This window comes from Cryptomeria japonica, chromosome 10 (assembly GCF_030272615.1).
Source record: "Cryptomeria japonica chromosome 10, Sugi_1.0, whole genome shotgun sequence".
Classification (NCBI taxonomy): Eukaryota; Viridiplantae; Streptophyta; class Pinopsida; order Cupressales; family Cupressaceae; genus Cryptomeria; species Cryptomeria japonica.
In genome coordinates this window covers 857,327,233-857,354,335 of record NC_081414.1, presented here as the reverse complement: position 1 = coordinate 857,354,335, position 27,103 = coordinate 857,327,233, and the positions used below count along the sequence as shown (strand labels likewise).

The window sequence follows — 27,103 nt, the reverse complement described above, 5'->3', positions numbered from 1 at the left end:
TTTAGTAGCCGGGCTTCGAAAAAATGAAGAATGAACCATTGGTTTTGATAGATTGGACGGAGGTAGAAAAGTCAGATCTAGCCGATCTCATGAGGACAGTGGTTGAGTATTCCAGATGGTGGACATCTGAAAGGACAAAGCAATTAAAGTCCAAAGGTGTCACCTTAACCTACGAACTGATGGGAGTGGATGACTCTTTGCCCTCCAATCCTTGTACTTTTGCAGGTAATGCCCGGAATCCAGAAAGTGTTGGATCTCGAAAGAGGAAGGAGTTAGTGGGGAGCTCCGTAAAAATCACAGGGAAGAAGATCGTAGGAGAAAGAAAGGAGTCCAGCGAAGGCCAATCCATTCTAAGTGCTGCTTCTATCGTACCTGATCAGAATGTAGTTAAGGAACAGGAGATGAACATCTGCATGGTTGATGATGAAGAGAGAATGCCTTCTCCTTCAGTTGAAGAAGTAATGAAGGAAGTTGTCCAAAGCCAGGACAGAGAGCAAGCTGAAGTGCCTACAGTCTTCTTGGACGACATACCTGCGAACCCAGGAGGGATAGATGATGGATTTGACCAGAATACTGTAGAGAAATCAACTATCCCTAATTGGCTAAGAGAAAGAATAAAGCTAAGGTCCCCAAGGAGACCTGTTCTGAAGAAATCACAGCAGCATTCCTGGAGAAGGTGAATGAGCCCACTATAGCTAAACCACCCAAGCCCGCCAGAAAGTTTTCTTTGATTCAGAGAGACAGTGCAAGATTTAGGACAATCCAGACAGCGGTGCCCAAAGAAGGAAAGACTAGGGACAATGTCGATGTAGATGATTACAAGATCACCACCATAGAGATGGGAAAGCCCACCCAGGACCAAGAGGTCCAGTATTTAGATGACTCTTGCAACGCTCTGAAGACAAGTCTGACTCATGAGAAAGAAAAGAGGAAGAAGGTCGAAGAAGAGAACCAGTAGTGGAAAAAGTACGTTCTGCATCTTACCAAACCACTTAACCATGAGATCCCGGTTACCCCACCACAATCTCTTCAGCAGGGATCAATGAAGGACTATGATGATATGAAGGGCTCATACACACAAGCCAAGGAATGGATTTCAGATGCTTCAGCACATGCTGACATACTGGTAGAGAATTTAGTATCAGCACATGAGTCAGCCTCTTCATTGATCAATCGTATCCAGGATCTACCCACCAATTGGGAGGATGTGGAGGAAATTCAGGATGAAATACTCCCACATCTGAAGGTAATCCGAGGCTTGTCGAAGAGAAGCCTAGTGGATATAGGTATCATACAGGCTGGAGACAGGTACGACTTCAGCACATGGTATTATGCCTTGGTCACCCAGATTGAAGTTCTGAAGAAATCCGAGACCAAGTGCTTTGAGATCGAGGAAAGTGTCAGGGAGATCCTGAGCAAGGTATTTCGTGTGGCATCTGAGATCTGGAAGAAAGAAAGTATAAGAGAGAAGCATTTGCAGGCAGAGAACCTCAGAGCTAGGATTCAGTCAAGCTTACTTAAGGATTCAGGGATGATTGACAAAGGCGATCTCTCAAGGATTGCAAACTTTCTCTTCATCGATGAAAGTTTTCTTGCCCAAGCGGTGGAAAGGGAGAGCATCCTCGCCACATGTACCGATGATGTGGACATCATCGACTTCCAAATTGTAGTAGTTTGCCAAGTATCATCATGGAGGAGGTCAAGCTTATCGTGTCCAGATACATCGAATCGACGAAAGAGGAAAGTGGGCGCTCACCCCAGTGAGATTAGCAGCTGTGCCATGTGTCACTTTCTTATTCACTCGAACTGATGGTGTTTTGGGAAACCCTAATTAGGGTTTATTGCTTTCAATCTTGGCCCTTGATCACTGTTCGATCTCGGACGTTTATTTATTTTTGAAAACTATATAAGGCTACCTCCTCTCATTTGGAGAGAGTGAGGTTTTTGATGTATTGTTGCGTAAGGTCATTTCCAAATAATATATTGCATGTGCGATTGCTTTGTAATCTCTATTGTTTGAATGATTTGCATGGTTTCAATTTCGTCAACACTTAGTTAGAATTAATTTAGATTTGCTTTCATTGTTGTTAATTTGAATGAACGATTTGATAAGTGTCAATTGTGGTGTATCTCCGCTCATACTTTTGGTGAATGGATGATTTCCATTTTACCGTGCAAAGTTAGTCTGAGCCCATCCTCTGTGCATCCCAATATCTTAATCATAAGCACAATCCATTGAAGATTGCACCGGCTTTGTGTAGTTGTCCCTAGTGTGGTGAAGCAAAGTTTGGTTTCTCGAGAGCACCCAATCAATACCGTCTCTAGAGTTCGTAGGATTAGATTAGCCTTCTTAACCCTATCTCTTTTTCCCTTTTTTGAAAGCCTAAATCGCAGAAAATCTAAAAAAAAAAGAAGAGCCTAAAATTGCTAAATCCATCTAAGTCCAGCAGTTCAAGACAGTTGTTAAACGTAAGTCCCCCTTGAGATTTTCAACCTACACTACCCAAGAAGCTATTCCACTAAAGTCGCTTGTTCGCACATATAGACCTTGCAATCAGTAGTGATTTTTCAGGAGAGGATAGAATACCTTCGGGCATCCTATTCTAATGTTTGGTAGATGATAAAATAGACACCAACAACTCTCTCTGCTGCAACTTTTCATGATTCACCCAACTGGTATCCTCTTCCTTATTACCCTGCATACACAGTGGGAGTGTCTCCCAAAAAACAATCACAACATCATCTTTCTTGTTACCATGAGGCAAAGGTGTGAGGTTAAAAATTTTACCTTCTTTATGCACCAAATAGCTATTGGTAAATCCATCATGAAGTGTCCTCCTCATATACTGCCATGGTCTCCCTAGGATAATGTGTCCACATGTCATAGGAATAACATCACAAAGAACCCTATCTTGATATGGTCCAATGGAAAGCTCAACATATGCCTCCTCATTAACCACCATATCTTGATCATGACTAACCCACGTTGCATGATAAGGACTAGGATGTGCAAATTTCTTCAAGCCCAACTTATCTACCATATCATATGAAACTAGATTGTCATGTGAGCCTGAGTCAATAATCAACTTGCATATTTTACCTTTGCTCAAACATTGTGTTTTAAAGATAGATACCTGATGTGATGCTTGCTGCTGCAACTTGCCCTTTCTGATCATGAGGAAATCTCCTTCCAACACAGGATTTGCTTGCAGTGGTTCCTTGTCTTCTTTCTGCTCCTCGTCTTGTGGCAAGTTTACCCTTTTATCTCTACCTTTGTCTGATTGTTCCCACTTAGGAAATTTAAATGAAGCATGCCCCACTTCATTACAATTAAAGCATCTGCCTATGAATACATCTGTGCCTCTACCACTTCCAAATCTGCGTCCTCCTCTATAGCCACCTCTTGATTCTTGCATGATCTCTTTGCCTTTGTCCTTATCACTCTGGTTGTCTTGATTAGGCCCGCTGCCTCTTCCTTTATTTCTACCTCCTCTACCACCACCACCTTGCCTCTCTTGCTTCCTCTTTACCTTCTCTTCAGCCCTTATTGCTAGTTGAAAACACTCTCCCAAGTTCCTAGGTATTTGTAACCCAATCTCATCTTGAAGGTTATATCTCAACCCATTAATGTATCTTGATACCTTCTCATCCTCATCCTCTAATCCTCCTCTCATACTAAGCTTGTGGAATTGATCAGTGTAGGACATTACATCCATGTATTTCTGCTTCAAGTTTTGTCTCATCTTCATCACATGTATAGCATAATCTGAAGGAAGGAATTGCTCCCTTATCATAGTCTTCATTCTACTCCAAGAGGTGATCTTGGTCAAACCCCTAGCCACTCTCTCATCTTGAATACTAGACCACCATGTCAATGTTGTGCCTCCCAACTTAGTCTTTGCAAACTTTACTTTCTTCTCCTCACCCATGTCCTCATACTCAAAGTAATTCTCTAGGGCATCCAACCACCCCAATATCTCTTCACTATCCGTCTTGCCATGATAGATAGGCAAATCAATGGTTGTCTTACTTCCACCACCTTGTACTGCCTTCAATAACCTCACCATCGTTCTCTCTTCAGGGTCTAATTCCCCTTCTCCATTCCCTTCATTCTGATTCTCATTTGCTCCATCATTTGCTTCAGCATCTTCTTCCTCATTCTCTCTTTGTGGCCCTCTTCTAGATCCTCTCTCCAAGGCTTCCACCCTTGCCTACAATGTTGCATTCTCTCTTCTCATTTGTCTCATCTCTCTATCCCTTGTTGCTTCCTGCTCTTTCCTTTCTCTTCTTTCCATCTCCAAGGTTTCTTTCAACTCTTGGTTCTCCTTGGCTATTTGTTGTTTAGGAGGCATCTTTTCTATACCCCAACTAGTGCACAACTTCTCTGTCTTTCTTACTTCCCACAAGAACCTACTAGTGGCTCTGATACCACTATGATGCAGAGGATACTGGTCTACAAAAACTCCAATAGGCAATACTTGTTTTGTCAAATTGACCTTTGAAACCTTCAAGGTTCTCAAGTCTTCCCCCTTCACCAATGAACTCAAATTGTGTTACCAACTCAAACAACCAATCTAATACCACCTAGGGTCTTCACATGCCCCAACCAAACTTCCTCAACACTAAACACATACCCATTTTCTTGGTTTACACAAAAACCCTCTTACCCGGGTGCACCCTAGGCCTTATCCTAGTAGCCCTACCAGACCAGTTTTTCCCACTTAGTTCAACTTGTTCCGAAACACTTGCAAAAAAATTGGACTTCCAGATACCCTTTTGGAAGTTGTGCAACATATGTAAAACTCAACTATGGTTCCTATTGTGACCATTTCACCCATCGCTCCATTAGAATGGGGACCCCCTCTTTTTTGCTTTTGTTTTGCTTTCTCTCTGCTTGTTTTTCTCTCTGCTTTTAGGATTTTGAGTGAGTGGTCTGTCTGGGCTAGCTGGATTAGGGTTGAACCTGGAGGCTCAGTTTTAGGGGTTCTTTTTGGCATCATTCAAGCTAAGTCCAGTCTGTCATGTCCCCACTCTAGCTCAGTCTAGCAGAGACATGTGAGTCAGCTTATTATGGGGTCTTGTAGGCTGACAGGGTTGGACAGAGACCCGGTATGGTTATTCAGTGTTGGAGACTTGGTATTCTAGCAGTTATTGATCAGTTGGGAGACATTCCTTGTTTTTAGGAGGCAGTTCCTACTTTTTAGGAGGTTTGATCATGCCCAAGGTTGGGTCTCCATGAGATGCCTCTTTGGGTTCAGTTTCAGAGAGATTGGGCTTGTTTCCTAAATTTTAGGAGCATCCCTAGATTTTAGGGATGAGACTACCAGTGAATCCTTGATTTCCGACTTCAGTCACAGACAGGTGACAGGATGATTTTAGGGTTTGTAATGTCAGTTGGGCATTTTATGGCTATTTGGGTTATATTTTTAATATTTCCTAAGTTAGCGTTTAATAATTAAATAAGGCTAAGTTGTTAGCCATTTTGGAGTAATAAGGGGATTTTTGGCCTCATCTGGATGCGCACCCTATTGTGTGATAGCTCGTTGGAAAGATCTTGAAATTCTTTAAATCTTTCTCTTTGGTCTCAGGGCAATTCAGTGAGCGGATTTCTGTCTATGAGGAAAAAGGTCATTTTCTAGTAACATGACCACTTTAAAATAAGAAATTATAACATTTCCACTAGACCATGCCACTTGGAGACAATTAGGGTTCGATTTGCAATTGAGAGGGGTTATAAGGGGATAGGAGCTTCATTCTATCATCATCTTTTGCATATTTGACAACTTGTATGAATTTGCTCTGGAGAGCGATTTCTAGACTGGGACGTAAACCCCAGGATTAGGATTGGCTGGGACGTAGCCCTCAGCAATCTTTGGCACCGGACTTATAAGGCATTGTGTGTGGTGATTAAGGACAGAGGCATCAATTCTCAGTAGGGTTTCAGCGTGGCCTACCATCTTTCCAGTGGAGACGTGGTTCATTGCAGCTGGAGGAATGCCATTTGCAGCAAATACACCACGTGGTGTATAGGGTATTGCTTGTATTCACTTCCAGTGTATGTGGGGTTGGAGAACATTCTTCATCTTCCAGTTTGACTTCGAATTTGTATGAGAGCTTGGGAAATACATTGGATTCATTGTTTGGCTTTGTAATTCAGACAAATCTGCCTGGTACGATTTGCAATAATTCTGACTTTTGCTGTATACCTCATTTATTTCAGTATTGCTTCATATTTGCTGTTATCTATTCCTTCCTATGCTATTAAACAATCAAAAACACAAAAACAAACAACCCTTTCTGCACTTCTGTCTAGTTCTGTAAGAAAAACTTAAATAAACAGGAAAACAAAATTAAAAATAAAATAATTACAGCAGGTTAACAGCAAAGATCTATCAGGGATCTTTCAGTGGTATCAGAGCCATGTATTCTGCCAGCCTGTGGGGTTAATCAGACTTTATTTCTATGCATTCGGGTAGAGCGGATATAAATAGGTATTACACACGCAGAAGAGCTCAGTACGAGCGTGAGTTTGGGATAGAACAGAATCCAGTCATGGCTGAGGAACAGGTGGGCGACAGAAGAAATCAGGATGAGGAAGAGAGAGAGATGATGAGGACTCTTATCACTACTCAGCCCAGGATCGTCCAGGCATTAGATAGGTTACAAGATACCTTGGGTCGTTTGGATATGGATGGACACAGAGGTAGGCGTGGTAGGTCACCTTCAGTGGCTGGTAGTCACCGCAGCCATCAGTCCCAATCTTCAGTTGGGAGTTCCCATCATTCCAGCAGGAGGCACCGCCATCGTACACCTACTACGAATAGGCCATTGCTTCCTCAGTTCATACCAGGTGAACAACCAGCACAAGTGGAACCACCAGAGGTTGGGTTCCAGGAGTCAGTTTTAGCAGCCACAGCTGAGTGGAGAGCTCTACCCCCTGAGGTTAGGGACGTTTTCCCTCTTCCCCAGTATTGTGCACAGCGTAGAGATACAACTAGGTTCAGGGGAGATCGTGGTAATAGACCACACCAGCAGCAGCAAAATTATGATTTGAATAGAGCTACTGGGAAGATTACATTGGCTCCATATAATGGCACAGGAGACACTAGTGCACGAGCGTGGGTCCACAAGCTGGACATATATCTTTCATTGAGGCCCATGCCTGAGCGTGAGGCTATTCAGTTTGCTGTATTGCATTTAGAGGGGATTGCCTATGATTGGTGGCACCATGGATTGGTCACCCAGGATCACACCTTAGTTCACTCCTATACTGAGTTCACTGAGCGTCTCATTGCACGGTTTGACCGTAAGGATACAGAACTTTATTACAGGGAGTTGGCTCACCTTAGACAAACCGGTCATGCAGAAGCCTATATTAATGAGTTCCAACGTATTGCAGTGATGGTACCGGATATGCCCCAGAGACGTAGTGTGATGTTGTTCACTGAGGGCTTGCAGGATAGGCTAAAGGGACTAGTGCGTGCTTTCCAACCAGCAACTCTTAAGGAGGCTATTGAGGTGACATTGAGACTAGATACTGTTCCCACTTCTTATCAGGCAGATAAGAAACCATTTAGAGATTCACGGCCTGCACAGAAGGCCAATACGTCCCAGAACAAAGAAGGGACTTCAGCGAAAACCCCTTGGATGAATCAGGAAACGAGGAATGAATTGAGGAGGAAAAAGTTATGTTTTTCCTGCAAGGAACCTTGGGAACCAGGACACCGTTGCATGGGTAAAGGAAAGGTTCATTTGATTGAGGTGACTTCTGAGTTAGGAGATGAGGAGGTTCTTGATACTGATATTGAGGAGGATACAGAGGATGTTGAGCAGGTTCAGACACAGTTGGAGCTAGACATCCCTGAGCCGTTGGCGTCAGCCAAAGTAGCTATGGCTACTCTCTCCAGTTATCCTAAGTTTCATGCCTTCCGGTTGAAAGGTACACTTAAGGGTAAGCGGGTCACCAGCTTGGTAGACACAGGTGCTACGCATAACTTTATTGATCAGAAATTAGTTGAGAGGCGTGGCTTGCAGTATGAGGAGTTTGGTGGTTTTGGAGTGAAGGTGGCAGATGGTGCAGTTTTGGGTTGCACCAAACGGATTCCACAGCTTAGTATTCAGATGGGGAATTATACTTTGACTGATGATTTTTATGTGCTTCCTATAGAGGATTATGATGTGGTTTTGGGCATGCAGTGGTTACAGGGTATTGGGCGTTACATTATTGATCACCAACGTATGCAGTTGGAGTTTCTGTCTGGAGGGAAGAAAGTGATTTTGAGGGCAGCTTCAGATGGTGGACCTAGGGAAGTGACTTCTCGCAGGATGGAGACTATCCTCAGGCATAATGATGTACTCTGGGCTACGCATTGTTTGGTTAAGTCCAAAACACCCACACCCCAGGATGGCCGTGTGTTTCATGTGGACATTCAGTCAGTGATGGATCGCCATGGTAGAGTATTTGGTGATATACCTCCTGGAGTGCCACCAGATAGAGGTTTTGAGCATGGTATAGAGTTGGAGGAGGGAGCAAAGCCAGTGATTACTACCCCATATCGTCATCCTAGAGCTTATAAGGATGAAATTGAGAAGACAATTCATGAACTATTAGATATGGGTTTCATTCGACCGAGTTCTAGCCCGTTTGCTTCTTCCGTAGTGTTGGTTAAGAAGGAGGATGGGACTCTACGGATGTGTATTGATTATAGAGCCTTGAACAAGAAGACAATAAAAAACAGATATCCTATTCCGCGCATAGATGAGTTGTTGGATGAGTTACATGGGGCTGTCTATTTCTCTAAGATTGATCTTCGTTCAGGCTACCATCAGATTCGTGTACGCGCTGAGGATGTACACAAGACTGCTTTCCGTTGTCACTATGGGCATTATGAGTTCCTGGTAATGCCTTTTGGCCTTACCAATGCACCAGCTACTTTCCAGTCCTGTATGAACCATATCTTCAACAAGCAGTTGAGGAAGTCGGTTCTAGTGTTCTTTGATGATATATTGATTTGCAGTTGTACTTGGGAGGATCATCTCAGACATCTTGAGGAGGTACTTGGCATAATGGAGGATCAGTCTCTATTTGCTAAGCTTTCCAAATGTGAGTTTGGATTGAGGGAGGTGTTATATTTGGGACATGTGATCAGTACTGATGGAGTGAAGGTGCATGAGGAGAAGATTCAGGCAATTCAGAATTGGCCCATCCCTCAGAACATTACGGAGTTACGTGGATTCCTTGGATTGTGTGCTTATTATAGGAGATTTGTGAAGGGGTTCTCTCAGTTGGCGGCACCTTTGACAGATCTTACAAAAAAGGGGGCCTTCAGATGGACAGAACAAGCGCAGGGGGTCTTTGATAGACTCAAGGAGGTGATGAGCACTTGTCCTGTCTTGGCACTACCTGATTTCTCGCAGCCCTTTGTTCTAGAGTGTGATGCCTCAGGATTTGGTATAGGAGCCGTGTTGATGCAGAACAAACATCCCATTGCCTATGAGAGCAGAAAGTTGCAAAATAATGAGAGGTTGTACTCTACCTACGACAAGGAAATGTTGGCTATCATGCATGCGTTAGCCAAATTCAGACAGTATCTTGTTGGCAGCAAATTTGTGGTAAGAACTGATCACAACAGTCTGAAATACTTCCTAAATCAAACAGAGCTTAATGATAGACAACAAAAATGGATTAGCAAAATTCAGGCTTATGACTTCGATATCGAATTCATAAAGGGGAAGAATAATACTGTGGCTGATGCACTCTCTAGGAAACCTTCATTGGCTGCCCTTTGCTCATTGAGCGAGATTTCAGCAGATTGGAAGGCTCAACTCTTAGTTGAGTATTCCAAGGATCAGCATGCTTGTGAGATCATGGATGGTTTGATAGTGGATGACAGATATAGTGTGGTAGATGATATTATCTACTACAAGGGTAGGGTTTATCTTGTTCCGAGTTCTCAGTTGAAGGAACAAATTTTGCATGCTCTCCATGATACTCCTACAGCAGGACATCCAGGATATGGTAAGACTTACAGGGCGGTTCGTGAGAGATTCTCTTGGAAGGGTCTCAAAGATGATGTTTTACGCCATGTCCGTGAGTGTATGACTTGTCAGCAGAACAAGTCGGAGCATACCTACCCAGCGGGGTTGTTGCAACCCTTACCTATACCGGAACAGAAGTGGACAGGGATCTCAATGGATTTCATTACAGGTCTTCCTCGAGTTCAGGGGAAAGATTGTATTTATGTTGTTGTGGATAGGCTAACAAAGTATGCCCACTTCTTTCCCATTGCACTGGATTTCACAGCATCACAGGTGGCTGAGTTATTTTTCAGGGAGGTATTTAGACTCCATGGTCTTCCCAAGACCATTGTGAGTGACAGGGACAGCAGGTTCATGAGTTCCTTTTGGCAGGAACTTTTCAGGCTTACAGGCACTGAGTTGACACCTAGTACTAGTTACCACCCTCAAACTGATGGACAGACCGAGATAGTCAACAAGTGGGTTGAGGGATATTTGCGTAACTATGTGTCAGGGCAACAAAAAGCATGGGTACGTTGGTTGTATTTGGGCGAGTATTGTTATAATACCACTCACCATATGTCCATTGGCATGACGCCTTTCAGAGCTCTCTATGGATATGAGGCATTATCTTTCACTGATTTGGCAATTAGTGATAGTAGAGTTCCTTTGGCTCAGGATTGGTTACAGGAGAACCAGGATGTCATGAGATCTCTCAGGGAGAATTTACAGCAGGCCCAAAATCAGCAAAAGATGTACGCAGACAGGCACAGGATTGAGAGAGCATTTGAGGTGGATGATATGGTCTTTCTGCGCTTACAACCATATCGGCAGAGCACCCTAAAAAGGGGGGGAGCTGAGAAGCTCAAACCACGTTTTTATGGTCCATACAGGGTACTCAGGCGAGTGGGAGAGGTTGCATATGAGGTTGAGTTACCACCTGGCAGCAGGATTCATAATGTATTTCATGTATCTTGCCTGAAAAAGGCCCTTGGATAGCATATTACAGTTTCACCCGAGTTACCTCCTATGGATGAGGAGGGTAAATTGATTTTGGTTCCTGATGAGATTCTTGAGGTGAGGGAACGACGGCTGAGAAGCCGGGTGATTCGAGAGTATTTGGTTCGATGGAGAGATCTTCCCATAGAGGATGCCACTTGGGAAGGTGAGAGCATTTTACAGCATCCAGCATTACAGTTGCTTGTGGGCAAGCATCTCCGAGAGGGGAGGACTGTCATGTCCCCACTCTAGCTCAGTCTAGCAGAGACATGTGAGTCAGCTTATTATGGGGTCTTGTAGGCTGACAGGGTTGGACAGAGACCCGGTATGGTTATTCAGTGTTGGAGACTTGGTATTCTAGCAGTTATTGATCAGTTGGGAGACATTCCTTGTTTTTAGGAGGCAGTTCCTACTTTTTAGGAGGTTTGATCATGCCCAAGGTTGGGTCTCCATGAGATGCCTCTTTGGGTTCAGTTTCAGAGAGATTGGGCTTGTTTCCTAAATTTTAGGAGCATCCCTAGATTTTAGGGATGAGACTACCAGTGAATCCTTGATTTCCGACTTCAGTCACAGACAGGTGACAGGATGATTTTAGGGTTTGTAATGTCAGTTGGGCATTTTATGGCTATTTGGGTTATATTTTTAATATTTCCTAAGTTAGCGTTTAATAATTAAATAAGGCTAAGTTGTTAGCCATTTTGGAGTAATAAGGGGATTTTTGGCCTCATCTGGATGCGCACCCTATTGTGTGATAGCTCGTTGGAAAGATCTTGAAATTCTTTAAATCTTTCTCTTTGGTCTCAGGGCAATTCAGTGAGCGGATTTCTGTCTATGAGGAAAAAGGTCATTTTCTAGTAACATGACCACTTTAAAATAAGAAATTATAACATTTCCACTAGACCATGCCACTTGGAGACAATTAGGGTTCGATTTGCAATTGAGAGGGGTTATAAGGGGATAGGAGCTTCATTCTATCATCATCTTTTGCATATTTGACAACTTGTATGAATTTGCTCTGGAGAGCGATTTCTAGACTGGGACGTAAACCCCAGGATTAGGATTGGCTGGGACGTAGCCCTCAGCAATCTTTGGCACCGGACTTATAAGGCATTGTGTGTGGTGATTAAGGACAGAGGCATCAATTCTCAGTAGGGTTTCAGCGTGGCCTACCATCTTTCCAGTGGAGACGTGGTTCATTGCAGCTGGAGGAATGCCATTTGCAGCAAATACACCACGTGGTGTATAGGGTATTGCTTGTATTCACTTCCAGTGTATGTGGGGTTGGAGAACATTCTTCATCTTCCAGTTTGACTTCGAATTTGTATGAGAGCTTGGGAAATACATTGGATTCATTGTTTGGCTTTGTAATTCAGACAAATCTGCCTGGTACGATTTGCAATAATTCTGACTTTTGCTGTATACCTCATTTATTTCAGTATTGCTTCATATTTGCTGTTATCTATTCCTTCCTATGCTATTAAACAATCAAAAACACAAAAACAAACAACCCTTTCTGCACTTCTGTCTAGTTCTGTAAGAAAAACTTAAATAAACAGGAAAACAAAATTAAAAATAAAATAATTACAGCAGGTTAACAGCAAAGATCTATCAGGGATCTTTCACAGTCAAATTTTGGAAAATCGTTAAGTATCTCCCTGAAGAATTGAGATTGTTGGAATGAGGTAAACCTTTCTGGGGAGTCAAATAGGTCTCAGGTTAGGTCTAGATTGAATAGGGGGTTTTTTAGGGTAAGGTCCAGTTTGTCTCTAAGTCTGAGTTATCTAAGAGTGGTCAATGAAGAAAGTGAGTCAAGCCGGCTAAGTTAAATAGGGAACTAAATGGATCAAGAACTTGAAAGTGTAAAATTCGCTCCTGACCCTTGCTGAGGGTCCAGGGCGAAATTCTTTGTAGATTGGATTTCCTTTACAATTTTGACTAAGTGTTAACATGTTTGAAGGTGAATTTGTGTGTTCTTGCCTGGAGAGGCTTTGATCAATTTTTGGAAAGCAAGATGATGCCTGAAATAGAAAAGTCGCTCCTGACCCTTGCTGAGGGTCCAGGGTGAACTTCATTCTAAACACAAATTCTCGTTTTGAGAGGACTTGCTAACTGATTCCTGGCCTTGAAAATGACCTGACTCTGCCTTGTGAAGTGGTTTGAGACTTAAATTTTGAGCAGTTTAGCCTAAAATGAGGATTTCGCTCCTGACCCTTGCTGAGGGTCCAAGGCGAAAATGTTGTTTAAGCTTATTTGGCACTAATTTTGGCTAACTTGTTTTGTGCAGGGTCTCCCGAGAGGAAGATTGGACATCACTTGATGCATGTGAAGGTTTGAAAACATGAAAAATGATGAATTTTGGGCAATAAGGGCAAATTTGCTCCTGACCCTTGCTGAGGGCCCAGGGCAAAATTTTGATTTTTTCCCATTTTGCAGTGAAAAAGGATCAAGTTTTGAACATGAGTGGAAAATGAACAACTTCCTCTACCCGCCTGAAAAAGTTTTAACTTGAAATGATGAAGGACTTTGTTGAAAACCTCAAAATCGCTCCTGACCCTTGCTGAGGGTCCAGGGCGAAATTTTCCATTAGAGTCATTTTTTGCCTTGTTTGGTCAGATTGAGGTGTCAAAGGCATGATGAATGGTGAAATGAGCATGATGAAGCCTCCAAACTTGTTTGAAGATCGAAGATGAAGGAGTTTTGCCCAGGAAAGGCAATTTCGCTCCTGACCCTTGCTGAGGGTCCAGGGCGAAATTCCTTTCAAGCACATTTTTTGACTTTTCTTGGGCATGAAATTCTATTCATAGCACAATACAAGGTGAAATCCTCCTTAGCAAAAAAATTTTCAAGGTGAAAAGTGAAGCATTTTGGTCACAGTTGCAAAATTCGCTCCTGACCCTCTTTGAAGGTCCAGGGCAAAATTCTCAAAAACACATTTTCCTTGCAAGGTCAAAACGATTTTTATGATTGGAATGGATGTGAAAAGGCATGTTTTACCCATTGAAGACAATTTGGATGATCAACAAAAGAGCAATCTAGCTAAATTTGGAAAATCGCTCCTGACCCTTGCTGAGGGCCCAGGGCGAAAAACCTAACATTAGACCTTTTCCTCCAAGTTTGAACGAAGTTAAGCCTAGGCATGAGTTTGAAATGATGTTTGAATTGCCTTGAATTGAAGAAGGATTGTTAAGAATGAAAGTTTTGAAGACAATTATCAAAATCGCTCCTGACCCTTGGAGAGGGTCCAGAGCGAATTTCCAAGGTTCTCTCCTTTTTTTGTAGAATTAAGACAAAATCTTGCTTGGATAGGAGAAGGACGTGATGTGCTATGCCTTAGGGGTGATTTGAAGTCTAAAGAATGAAGGGATATGCCTAAAACCAAAAAGTCGCTCCTGACCCTTGCTGAGGGTCCAGGGCGAAAATCATAAAACCAACATGTTCCCTTCAAGATTGTGCTAAGGCAAGGTTATACTAAGGTAAAAAATGCCTTCAAAGACATGATGAATAAAGATTTGCTTCCAAAAATTGATGATCCTGGGCTAGGAAAGAAAAATCGCGCCTGATCCTTGCTGAGGGTCCAGGGCGAAAATTTGAAAACCTCTTATTCTACCTTGCAGAAACAAGACAAATTTGGATGGAATGGATAAGGAAGGACATTTCCTAGTGATGAATAAAAGTTTCAACAAAAAAATGATGATGGATTGAGCCTAATTTGCAAAAATCGCTCCTGACCCTTGTTGAGGGTCCAGGGCGAAAAACTTGGAAAGAGGATTTTCTTGCTTAATTTGGAGGCATAAACATGATCTTGCTTGGTGAAGAAGTTCTTTCATAAGGAAATGAGGATTTTTAGTCAAAGTTGCAAAAATCGCTCCTGACCCTTGGAGAGGATCTAGGGCGAAAAACACCAAAATCACACTTTTTCTCCTAAGTTGGATAGAACTAAGTCTGGAATTCAATAAGAGGGCCTATTTGAGATGCCTTGAAGAGATTTTGAACTTTCAAAAATGCCAATTTTGAGCCAAATTATGAAAATCTCTCTTGACCCTTGGAGAGGGTCTAGGGCGAAATTCCTCTAAAAGGCATTATTTCATTCAAGATTTTTGATGAAGTAACTCAATTGTGCAAGGAAATGGATCTTGGAAATTATGTTGAGAGTTCAACAATCAAGCTAAGGTGGATTTTAACCTAAAATTTGGAAAATCGCTCCTGACCCTTGGAGAGGGTCTAGGGCGAAATCCACATTTCCACCTAAATTCCTCATGCAAAATGTCAAAATTTGAAATGCAAGACCTTAACTGGATATGAATTCACCCTCCAGGAGATTTTAGAGTCAAGGTACGAAATATTCAAGGCTAAATTTGGAAAATCGCTCCTGACCCTTGGAGAGGGTCCAGGGCGAAATCATTAGCAAACTTCATTAAGACCTTGATCAAAAAATTGATATTCTCCAGTTCGCACTATATCGCCAAAATTGCTAAAGTTGAGACGTGTGGAAAATTAAATTTAAATTTGCATTAATTTAAAAGCATTTTGCATTTAATAAATTAATTTTAAGCCTTAAAAAAATTGAAATTTTACCTTGGAGGATTAATATTAATTTTTTTAAAATTTAAAATGAGCGCTCAAGGCATTATTTTGCCTTTATTTTGCAAGTCGGCCACCCTTTTTTGGAGATTTTATTTATTTTTTACCCCTTTTTTGCCAAGTCGGCCTTGAAAGGAGTAGGGTGAGCGCTCTATATAATGGAGGAGTGTTGCTTCACATTTCAAATCACTCATTCATTCCTTCTAAGTGCGAAATTGAAGAGCAAATTGGAGGAGCGAAATATAGCTTGTTTGGAGCGAATTTCAACTAAGCGTGGATACTAAGGAGGGTGGAATTTATTCTTTTTGAAGCTAGAGGAGGCACAATTCATCCAAGAGAGGGCTATGATTTAAACCTTGCCTAGCAAAATCCATTTTTCTTGCATCATTTTCAAAGGTCTTAGAGTTTAGTACTCAAGAGGAGGTATGGCGAAATTATCTTAATATCCTTGTTCAAGACTTAATTTTTAGGCACTTTTTCAGAAAGGTCTAAGTGTTGACTAATTAATTAGGAAATGATAACTCTAGATTTATCATGAAGTTTCCTAATTAATATCTTGAATCTCCCCTTTGGAGAGCCTTAATTTCTACACTTTAAGATATAATGCTTAAGGACTAATTTTGAAATGTTGTGTAGGTATCAAGATGGCGACTCCTAAGGCTGGAGTATCTGCTAGTCACCCGGCTCTCATCAAAGAAGATCAGAAGAATGACGAATTGGAGACCAGGATCGTGTCCAAATGGAGTAATATCGGAGACACCAACTTAGGAAACTTCAATGCGAAGAAGTTTCGAGAGGTCCCCTACATTGGCAAGCCATCACCTGTTGCGAAGAAGATAATTGAAAGTGGCATCATCAAGGCGGCAGGTTTCCCTCCAGCAGTCAAGTGTCATGAGTTGATGATCGAGTGTGCCCGCCACTATGACTCACAATCAAGGATGATCGTATCCAAGGAAGGGAACACCTTAGCTTACCTTTCAGAGGAAGCTATAAGTGAAGCTCTTCATCTTCCAGAGCATAAAGATATGATTTACAAAAGCCTAGAAGGAGCCAGGTCAATGTATGAAGATGATCCCGACACTTGTCTGAATCTCATCAATAAGAATTGGTTGCTCAAAAGTTGGCCTCGCTTGAACAAGATTCCCAATACACCGCATAGGATCGACTTCCAGGAGGAATGTAGAGATTTGATAACTTTGCTCAATCAAGTTACAAGGGCTCCTCAAGCCTTCTACTTCGAAAAGTGGATGTTCTTCTTCATTCAAGTGATAGTCCAAGGGAAAGGAATGCTTCATTGGGCCAGAATTATTAGCAATAGTCTGGACGTGCAGTTGAGAAGGCTAAGACCTACCAAATCATTCCACATGAGCTCATATGTTATATATGCCTTAATCAGGAGTTTCGAGTATGCAAGGCTACCTCATAGAGGAGTGATCGGAAGAGGACCCGGGGAAATGAGAGTTTGTGACTCTTATGTTCATCTGCATCATCCGCCTAGAAGTGACTACAAGTTAGTCAATGATACCTTCACGATGAACATTACTAAGATATTGCAAGGTGGGATTCATAATCGACTATCTCTGGATGCACAAGAGCTTGTGAAGAAGTATGGTGCATGGTTCATCCAGTTTCAAAAGTTTACATACATCAGAGTTCATGGGTGTCCTTCACCTCCCTACATGTTGCCGAGGTATCTGACAGACAGGATAGTGCTACTTGAGGTAACTAGACAGTTGGCAGCATATACAAAGGTATCCAGACACAAGCATGGAAATGGAATTCCCGTGCCCATCATACTAGGGAATTCACTTGAAGTATGTCCTAACACTCAAGCCTCGGAAGATGCAGAGAAGGAATTATCTTTATATTCATTTACATCCTTTGCCTCGCGGGAGAATTTTGATCCTCACGGTTATATGGAGGAGACAATCGGTAAGAAGTACAAACATGAGTTTCAGGTGGAGGATTTTTGGATGAATCTCCCAAGTGATTTAGAGGTTAAAAGAAAGATGCATTCCAGGCTACCCTTAGATTTCATCAGGAAATGCAAGGTTTATAGAGTAGCTGATCAAGCCCAAGATAATGGCAGATACCTCCAGTCGTCCTATGACAAAGAAGATAAAGGAGTGAAGATAGATTGGAATGAGCCCGAGGTTTTAGATTTGAGAGCTTTGATGGCTCCTGTTTTATCATGCACTCGCAGATGGGTGGATGTATAGCATCAGAAGTTGAGAGAGCAGAATGTGTCAATGACTTTTACTTTGGAGGTAAGACCAGAAGAAGGAGAGGCAAGCGTAAGTGAGAAAACTTCTCATCCTAGAGGTGCAAAGAGGAAAGAAAGACCTGAGAAAAGGGAACCTTCCAAGAGGAAGCAAGAAGCCAATCGTGATCACCCATCAAGCACATCTTCTAGACATGAAAAGAAGGCAAGCCAAGGAGAAGGTCAAGGGAAGATGGTACCTGAAGTTGATGAATCTATGGAATCCATGGTACAAAATGACAAGCCAGAAAAGGGACAGACGCCTCAACATTCATCAAGTCAATCTCCCCAGGTTGATGCTAATAAGCTACATGAAGAGAAGAATGATGATGAAGTGACATCTCCTTTCCGAGAGGATGGAACACTGCCTAAAGAAATACAAGTAAGAGAAACAAGATCTGCCATTCCGGATTGGTTGAAAGAGAGACTGACAAGGGTAGTTGTGGTTGAAGAAGAAGAAGATGTATTTGATTTAGAAAGCCTTATAGGAAATTCTCAAGAGGTAATGGAAAAGAAGAAGGCCACCAAGATGTCCAAGGTAATAAGGGATGAGACAGGATCCAGGAAATTGCAAATAGCTACACCAGTAGTGGACAAGTATGAAGGTGAGATTCTTGCAGATGAGTATGACTTAGAAACATTTGAGCTTGGTCCCCTTACCACCGAACAAGCAATGGAAGAGGCAACTGATTCATTTGAAGCACTTAAAGACAAACTTAAGGAAGAAATGGAAAAGAATAGGAAGCTTGAGAGAGAGGTCGGTGCTTGGAGAGGCTATTTTAGTCATCTCAATCAGCCCTTGAGACGTCAGGATCCAGCAGTATCTCCTTTACAAGCACTTCCTCTTGAATCAGTTGGCGAAGCAGAAAGGGTCAAGAGCCTGGTTCAGCTTATGAGCTCTTGGATTGATAAATCCCACACGGTAGCCGTTGAATTTGCAACAAGGATGATGAAGACAATTCACCGAGCTACAAGTAATAAGACAAACACCAAGACGGATCCTGGCACAAGAAAAGATAATGGATGGAGGAACTCATAACCTCCTACAGTGGTCAGCTTTGCTCCAGATGAAAGAGGTCCTTTTTGAAGACATCAGCACCAAATGCAGTCAAGTTGAAGGTATCATCCATCCAATTCAAGATAAGGTGTTCGAGGTGTTGTGTACCATTCTTGGCAAGCGGATCGAGATTGAGACAGATGTGGACATCCAAGAGTTGGAGGAGAGAGTCAAGATCATCTTTTGCAAAGAGGAGAACGTCATCACAGATGAGCAACGAGATCTAATGTTCACTACCATGCTCCTTATTGAGAAAATCAAAGAACTTGAACCTGGATGGGAGACAGCTCTTCTCACTGCTTTTGATCAGGTCATTCACTTGGAAGAGCGGATGAAGAATCTTCCTGAGATTCCCATTGCTGAGATTGAGGGAATTGTGTCCAGATTCGTTGGATATGCTAAGAAAGAGCATAGGAAAGGGAACAAAATTCTAGAAGAAAAGTTGTTATAGGATGATGTGGCAGCTTAATTCCTATTGGTCTATGTTTCCTCGATATTTGTGCCAATTAAATATTGGCTATGCATTTAATAATGTTTATCTAAATGGGGACCTTTTTTGTAACAAACCCTAATTAGGGTTTAGGTGTCAAAATCTCAGCCCTTGATCTTCTTTCGATCTGGGCCATTCATTGTCTTTGAGGATGCTATATATACCCTCACTCATTTTCATTTTGATAATAGATAGGAGTTAATAGTTAGAGCTTAGAGAGAAGAAAGTTATTGTGTACCAAGATTGAGTAGTGAAGAAAGAATTTTGAACAATTGTTGTCTATTTGGCTTTGAGGTCAATAAAATATTGAAGTTATGGTGTTTTATTGCAATACTTGTGGCTATCTTCATGATTGTTTATCTTCTTGAATCATTCTCAGTCGAAGTAGTATTTAAGTTTAAAGGACTAAGTGTTGTGCTCAACCTTTGGTGAGATTCATGTCCAAACCACTAACTTCTTACTGATTGTAAGGACGCCTTGTGTGGTCAACTGGAGATATTGAGATTGCTTAAACATTCAATCATTGTCGAAATATTGATATGTATCTTTATGATAGTATCTATATCCTTGATGATTTGAAAATCACTAATCACCTTAGAAGATCGCATCAATTCCAGTAGAGTTGTAATTTCTTGGCAATACTGAAATTGGTAGAATCTTACCAAGTCTAGCCTACATTGAGTCATTCTTAGGATTAGATTAGCATTCATCCCTTGAAACCCTTATCTTTTGATCTTTTTCTGAAAATCTGTTAGTATTAGGAAAATCCTGTTCCTACAGTCAAACGAGAGTAACACGGACCAGCTTTCTCAGAAAGTGCGTAAGACCCCTTGAAGAAACAACATTTACAACGACCACTGGTGCTTATCCACACGTAGAGATCCTACAACGAAGAACCTTGAAGTCACCCTGATTGATCCTTTTCGCGATATCTTCAGCATTCAGAAGCTTTAATCAAGAGAGGATAAGGTACCATTTGGGTATTTTATTCTGTGTTTGGTTGTGTACAAAATACACGTCAACAGTTCCCTTGGAAGAAATACCTTGATCAGTACCCTACTACACATCGACTTGGCCCAATTAGACCACTTTTCCAAAGCAAGTACCAACAAAAGGTACGAACACAACACCAAACCAAAAAAAAGTCTTGAAAAATGTTCCAAATCAGTATATTTTCCAAGTTTCAAGATAAGAATCACTCATTTGATTGGTTATATATCAAACCCTCCTTTTTAGGCATCCTAACCTAGGGCTCACTCAAAACCACTCCTCCATTCACTTCCAGACTCAATAAAGGGTCATTTCACCATGAATTTACCACCCCCTAACACCTTTTCACCTAAAAACACTACCTCCTTAAGGTAGTTCTTCTATTGCTACAAGTTAGCCACCATTCCAAGGCTCTCAACTCCACCAAACTCATGGGATATCCTTGCAAATTTTATGTTAGGATCATATGATACATGTTAGAATAGGTCCATTCCATGAGAATCAGGGAGTCATTCATAGAATGCACCGAGTTCCATGGTTGCAACCAAAACTATGTTAAGAAAATACCAAAAACCCTACACCTAGTCAGAAATAAAATGATAAATCAGATTATTCAAACCCTCAAGATTACTTCTGAGATCATAGAAACACTCAAACTCAATGCCTACTTCATCAATGATGATTATTCATTCTGATCTAACGAAAGAGCTTACAAACATCACAAGAAATTGCAAGAAATTTGAACTTTTATTGCTTTTCTTGTAGCAGTCCGTACAATTCCGTACAGTACCATCTAACCAAACCAAACTTCCATTCAAAGGCTTTATAATAACCTGTCCTAACCTCCCAAACCGATTCCCAATTAGTTGTATGTGATTAAACACCAAAAAAAACAACTTCCCTCCTAAAAACTCCTAACCGTTGGAATTCAAAGTTTTGAATTTCCAACTTATTAAAACTTATGCTAACTGATTCAAGACCATTGATGGATCTTATAAATGGATCCATTAACATTATTTAACTCTCGTAGACGCCTCCTAGACCCTTGCCAATCTATTACATTGTATATCCCAATTACAAGCATAATTTGGTCCTAAGGTCCTTTTAGGACCATTAGGACTTTTGACTCTCACATTGAACTTATCAACATTACATGCCATTATTGGCGTCAATATGTCATAATTGACTCCTTGAAATCCATCTTTTCTCCTACTAGTCTTCATATCTTCAGTCTGTCTTTGAGGTGCTCCTGCACCATACTCCCCAACAAAGAAAAATCTCTTGTCCCAAGAAATAAATGGCTGGCTCCTCCTTCCATGAATCCTTCTTGATGGCCACTTATTGTCTTGCCATAACCGCTCTCCACGTGTTATCCTCCTTCTACAACCTGCATGCATCTTATCAGAAATATTAGTATCAAAAAGTATATATTGGCATCCTTGTCTAGGGCCTTGTTCTTGCAACTCTCCTTGTCTTCCTATGTCATTCTTTTGATTTGTTTTCCTCTGCAAATTTAGAGGTTGGACCACATGTCTCTGCTCTACCATAGGGCAATCAATATCCCCTACCTTTATACTGTCTAAGTCCCAACTTTTCTGCTCTTTAGGACTGTTATTTACCTCGCTTTGCTGTAACTTTTCATGATTCACCCAACCGGTATCCTCTTCCTTATTACCATACATACACAGCTGGAGTGTCTCCCCAAAAAAGATCACAACATCATCTTTCTTGTTACCACAAGGCAAAGGTGTGAGGTTAAACTTTTTACCTTCTTTATGCACGAAATAGCTATCGGTAAATCCATCATGAAGTGTCCTCCTCATATGCTGCCATGGTCTCCCTAGGATAATGTGTCCACATGTCATAGGAATAACTTCACAAAGAACCATATCCTGATATGGTCCAATGGAAATCTCAACATATGCCTCCTCATTAACCACCATATCTTGATCATGACTAACCCACGTTGCATGACAAGGACTAGGATGTGCAAATTTCTTCAGGCCCAACTTATCTACCATATCATATGAAACTAGATTGTCATATGAGCCTGAGTCAATAATCAGCTTGCATATTTTACCTTTGCTCAAACATTGTGTTTTAAAGATGGATACCTAATGTGATGCTTGCTGCTGCAACTTGCCCTTTCTGATCATGAGGAATTCTCCTTCCAACACGGGACTTCCTTGCTGTGGTTCCTTGTCTTCTTTCTGCTCCTCGTCTTGTGGCAAGTTTACCCTTTTATCTCTTCCTTTATCTGATTGTTCCCACTTCGGACATTTAAATGAAGGATGCCCCACTTCATTACAATTAAAGCATCTGCCTGTGACTACATTTATGCCTCTACCGCTTGCAAATCTGCTTCCTCCTCTATAGCCACCTCTTGATTCTTGCATGATCTCTTTGCCTTTGTCCTTATCACTATGGTTGTCTTGATTAGGCCTGCTGCCTCTTCCTCTATTTCTACCTCCTCTACCACCACCACCTTGCCTCTCTTGCTTCCTCTTTACCTTCTCTTCAGCCCTTATTGCTAGTTGAGAACACTCTCCCAAGTTTCTAGGTATTTGTAACCCAATCTCATCTTGAAGGTTATATCTCAACCCATTAATGTATCTTGCTACCTTCTCATCCTCATCCTCTAATGCTCCTCTGATACTAAGCTTGTGGAATTGCTCAGTGTAGGACATTACATCCCTGTCTTTCTGCTTCAAGTTTTGTCTCATCTTCTTCACATGTATAGTATAATCTGAAGGAAGGAATTGCTCCCTTATCATAGTCTTCATTGTACAACCCCTAGCCACTCTCTCATCCTAAATACTAGACCACCATGTCAATGTTGTGCCTCTCAACTTAGTCTTTGCAAACTTTACTTTCTTCTCGTCACCCATGTCCTCATACTCAAAGTAATTCTCTAGGGCATCCAACCACCCCAATACCTCTAGACTATCCATCTTGCCATGATAGATAGGCAAATCAATGGTTGTCTTACTTCCACCACCTTTTACTGCCTTTAATAACCTCACCATCCTTGTCTCTTCAGGGTCTAATTCCCCTTCTCCATTCCCTTCATTCTGATTCTCATTTGCTCCATCATTTGCTTCAGCATCTTCTGCCTCATTCTCTCTTTGTGGCCCTCTTCTAGATCCTCTCTCCAAGGCTTCCAACCTTGCCTACAATGTTGCATTCTCCCTTCTCATTTATCTCATCTCTCTCTCCCTTGGTTCTTCTTTCTCTTTCCTTTCTCTTCTTTCCATCTCCAGGTTTCTTTCAACTCTTGGTTCTCCCTGGCTATTTGTTGTTTAGGAGGCATCTTGTCTATATCCCAACTAGTGCACAACTTCTCTCTCTTTCTTAGTTCCCACAAGAACCTACTAGTGGCTTTGATACCACTATGATGCAGAGGATACTGGTCTACAAGAACTCCAATAGGCAATACTTGTTGTTTTGTCAAATTGACCTTTGAAACCTTCAAGGTTCTCAAGTCTTCCCCCTTCACCAATGAACTCAAATTGTGTTACCAGCTCAAACAACCAATCTAATAGCACCTAGGGTCTTCACATGCCCCAACCAAACTGCCTCAACACTAAACACATACCCATTTTCTTGGTTTACACAAAAACCCTCTTACCCGGGTGAACCCTAGGCCTTATCCTAGTAGCCCTACAAGACCAGTTTTTCCCACTTAGTTCAACTTGTTCCGAAAACACTTGCAAAAAAATTGGACTTCCAGATACCCTTTTGGAAGTTGTGCAACATATGTAAAACTCAACTATGGTTCCCTTGGAAGAATTACCCTGATCAGTACCTTGCTACACATCGACTTGGCCCAATTAGCCCACTTTTCCAAAGCAAGTACCAACAAATGGTATGAAAACAACACCAAACCAAAAAAAAAGTCTTCAAAAATGTTCCAAATCAGTATATTTTCCAAGTTTCAAGATAAGAATCACTCATTTGATAGGTTATATATCAAACCCTCCTTTTTAGGCCTCCTAACCTCAGGCTCACTCAAAACCACTCCTTCATTCACTTCTAGACTCAATAAAGGGTCATTTCACCATGCATTTACCATCCCCTAACACTTTTTCACCTAAAAACACTACCTCCTTAAGGTAGATCTTCTGCTGCTACAAGTTAGGCACCATTCCAAGGCTCTCAACTCCACCAAACTCACAGGATATCCCTGCAACTTTCAACCTCCTTGCACATTTTATGTTAGGATCATATGATAGATGTTAGAATAGGTCCATTCAATGAGAATCAGGAAGTCATTCATAGAATGGACTGAGTTCCATGGTTGAAACCAAAACTATGTTAAGAAAATACCAAAAACCGTACACCTAGTCAGCAATAAAATGAAAAATCAGATTATTCAAACCCTCAAGATCACTTCTGAGATCATAGAAACATTTAAACTCAATGCCTACTTCATCAATGATGATTATTCAATCTGATCTAACAAAAGAGGTTACAAACATCACAAGAAATTGTAAGAAATTTGAACTTTTATTGCTTTTCCTGTAGCAATCCGTACAATTCCGTACAGTACCATCTAACCAAACCAAAATTCCATTCAAAGGCTTTATAATAACCTGTCCTAACCTCCCAAACCGATTCCCAATCAGTTGGATGTGTTTAAACATCAAAACAAACAACTTCCCTCCTAAAAACTCCTGACCGTTGGAATTCAAAGTTTTGAATTTCCAACTTATTAAAACTTATGCTAACTGATTCAAGACCATTGATGGTTCTTACAAACGGATCCATTAACATTATTTAACCCTCCTAGACTCCTCCTAGACCCTTGCCAATCCATTACATTGTATATCCCAATTACAAGCATAATTTGGTCCTATGGTCCTTTCAGGGCCATTAGGACTTTTGACTCTTACATTGAACTTATCAACATTACATGCCACTATTGGCTTCAATATGTCATAATTGACTCTTTGAACTCCATCTTTGGTCCTGCTAGTCTTCATATCTTCAGTCTGTCTTTGAGATGCTCCTGCACCAATTGCGAAGTGTGGGGATGGGTAGCCATATGTCTAATTATTTCATTCCCTGTAACACTCCTAGTGCACAACTTGGATTGCAAGGTACTTCATGGAATAAGGAAGTGCATCAGCAAACAAAGGTGGAATGTGCTAGATTTTGGTATTACAATAGTATTTGGTTTAGTATTGCTTCTAGTTTATATTGAGAGCAATTGGTCACTGCATTGACCGTGGCGAGTAAGGGGTTCAAGGACCCAAATCATTATGAGTTGAGTGGGCCATTTTTGCAGGATGAGGTCCAAAACATACTACAACTAGTCGAACAACAAAGAAGGATTTGGGAAAAGAATGGCTGCACTATTTTATTTGATGGGTGGACGGATGGAAAGAATAGGACAATCATCAACTTTCTAGTTGCTTCAAGGGGACAGGTGCTATTTTTAAAATCAAGTGATGCCTTAAATAAAGTGAAAATGCAGAAACCTTTTGCAACATGTTGTATGGTGGTGATAGAAGTGTAAGTGCAAAATGTTATTCAGGTTGTGATTGATAATGCAGCTACATATGTCGCAGCCGGCAAACTTCTATAGGCTAGGCATCCGACATTATTTTAGAGCCCTTGTGCTGCTCATTGCCTTGACTTGCTCCTTGAGGACATAGGGAAACTAAGCTGGGTGAAGAATATGGTTGAAGATGGAAGGGGAATCACAAAGTACATCCACAACCACACATGGGTCGTGGAGCTTATGAGGACAAAGACGATCAAGAGCAGCAAAGAGAACTAATCTGAGATCTTCAAGTGATTTGTAGAACTTCAGAAACCAACAATGGAGGGTGAACATTTACCTTGCAAAAGAGCTCCTGCACTCACCTCCCTAGAAGTCTTTAATTAAAGAATGAAAAACTTAATACTAACACCAATAAAATAAATATTTTTAATAAAAAAATTCATGGCCTTTTTCTGTAAGAATCTAAAGAGAGATTTTAATAATATTTATATTTTTGTTGAAGTTCATATAATTCTGATTTTCAAGGATGAAATCTGATAAACCTTGCGACTTCAGTCCACGATTTGCTTAAAACTGCAATCCTACATCCCAACATAAATAAATTAAAAATAAAAATTTTCCTAAAACAATTTATGCAAAATTTGCATGGTGCCTTTGAATGATGACCCAGAGATTAAAAACCCCAAAGTTGGTAGGCAAAATCTTCAACCCTACCCTGCAAGCAACCCTTTAAAACCTGAGAGCTAAAAATTAGGACTCCTATTTTCCAAGATAAGGTTCCAACAAATCCTTTTTTTCCCTCATATCATAGGATCTACTGCTTCATAATTATAGATCTTGAATCCCCTGCATGGTATCACTTCCATAGCTAATTGGAGAATCTTATTTAAAGTTTATTGAGGAAAAATCAGTCCAATATTTCTTCTCGTCAGAATCTTCTCAATTATTTGAAACATCATCAATAAATGCTTAAAAAGATTTAGACTGTTCATCATGGTCTGCAGACCTTTTTAAATGATATGGACCATTCATTGAAATATAGATCTGTCTGCAGCCCCTTCTTTTAATGATCTGTAGTTATTTGTGGTCATCATTCCTAAAGACTTTGGTGAGGCATTCCTTTTCTCTTTGACAATTATTTTAGTCTGATGCACAGCCCTAGTGACAAGGCTTCTAAGAATTCACGGCTTTTGATCCAGGTGG

The 27,103-nt window shown here is 41.1% G+C and overlaps 1 protein-coding gene across 1 annotated transcript in view; it reads left to right on the top strand.

The window, feature by feature from the left end:
• The window catches only part of LOC131065145 (phosphate transporter PHO1 homolog 10), a 189,981-nt gene that overhangs the window by 94,529 nt on the left and 68,349 nt on the right, over positions 1–27,103 (top strand). The gene's annotated exons all lie outside the window — the stretch shown is intronic.